This window comes from Orycteropus afer, unplaced genomic scaffold, assembly GCF_000298275.1.
Source record: "Orycteropus afer afer isolate SDZICR_OR568_19922 unplaced genomic scaffold, OryAfe1.0 scaffold00005, whole genome shotgun sequence".
Classification (NCBI taxonomy): domain Eukaryota; kingdom Metazoa; phylum Chordata; class Mammalia; order Tubulidentata; family Orycteropodidae; genus Orycteropus; species Orycteropus afer.
The window spans coordinates 11,407,027-11,408,701 of NW_006921592.1; the positions used below are offsets into that span (position 1 = coordinate 11,407,027).

Below are 1,675 nucleotides of genomic sequence, written 5' to 3' on the forward strand. Positions count from 1 at the left end.
CAGTAAACTTAAAAGAGAACATTTTTTTTTTCATGTTAATGAGAATTTCTTGTACACCAAGTATATGGCTAAACAGCAACAATCCACTTGGTAGACAACAATAGGCAATAAACTAAGTTTAAACACTGTAATTATCTGTCCAAAACCAGCCCTACATACTGTTTAATACACCAAGATGCAAAGTAATTTTGTTTTAAGAAAATAAAACCCAAACTCACTGCCACTGAGTCAATTCCAGCTCACAGTGACCCTTAGAACAGAGTAGAAATGCTCCATAAGACTGCCAAAGCTGTAAATCTTTATGGAAGCAGACTGCCTCATTTTTCTCCCAGAGAGTGGCTGGTGGGTTAGACTTTTGGTTAGCAGCTGAATACTTTAACCACTATGCCACCAGAGCTCCTTTTGTGTTGTAACAAGCCTAGATCAATTCCATCCAGCATGTCCTTGGTTAGATATACAGTTTCATTTAATGTTTTGAAAGCTCATTGATAGCTAGTCAAGTCCCTCATACAGACAAATTCTTTGCGTAGCACAAGTGTCTTGAACATACCATGTGCTGTTACAAAGTGAGTGAAGATCTAATTTATCTGTCGTTTCACTGAAGGCTATAGCATTTGTCAAATTCCGATTGTTTGCAAAAAGCAGCAGCACATCATCTTGCAACTCAATCTTACTGAAGCATTATCTGTACCTCTTCTGCTCCTTTCTGAATGCTTTCACAATCATAACTATCTACCACACACACACACACAAAGGCTCCCAATATTTTGGAAGTCATGTCTCCTGAAAGGTTTCATTTTATCTTGAGCACCAAAACCCCTAATACGAAACAAATGTTCCTGTATTCCACTGTTTCCACATTAAAATCAATAGTAAGAGTGGTGGTGACTATCTTTCCTAACTTCAGTTTGTACAGAATGGTCATCTTGCCAGCAGCATTCAATCCAAGCATCAAAATGTGTGTCTACTTCTTGTGAAAGAGGCTGGAGGAGAGATGATGTTGAGACCCACAGCAGTGGTGGCACTTGAAGGAGGGCAGGAGCTGAAGGGGCTTGGGGCAGCCCCTGGCCATCTCCTTTCACACCCCCGGCAAACTGAGTGAGTTGGAAGAGAAAGAGCTGAAGAAGAAAGAGGGTGAGCAGGGATGCTCACAGGCCAGTGTGCAGACCAAGCTTCTGGACCGCTTCTAGTACAGATGAAATTATGTCACACTCTCAGTGGCTTTAAACAAGAAGAGATCATTTCTCATTCATGTTCCACATCTACTGTAGATTAGAAAGGAGCTCTGCTCGTTGGATTGTTCAGGGACCCAGGCTGGTAGAGCAGCCACCCTTTCACACCTTGTTGGATGTTGGTGTGGGAAAGAGAAAGAGCCCTGCTGCTGATGACAGGATCATTTACACATTCTTCCAGAATTAGTTACATGGTCCCATCCAATCACAAGAGAACCAGGAAGTATCAACCAACTAGTGCCTGAAAAGTAGGGAGCTGGAAATATTTGGTGAATAGCACTAATTACCACCACAGAATGAAAAGAGAGTGGAGGGAGGAAAAGGACAGAATGTTTTTAGTAATTTTAATCAGCTTATGGAAGTATAATTTACAAACGTATGCATTTTAAGTATACAGTTCAATGAATTTTGAAACTGTATATAGTTCTGTAACCACCACTGCA

At 40.9% G+C, this 1,675-nt stretch overlaps 1 pseudogene; it reads right to left on the reverse strand.

The window, feature by feature from the left end:
* Positions 1-462: 462 nt before the first annotated feature.
* LOC103196021 lies at positions 463-1,072 on the reverse strand (annotated as a pseudogene).
* Positions 1,073-1,675: the final 603 nt, after the last annotated feature.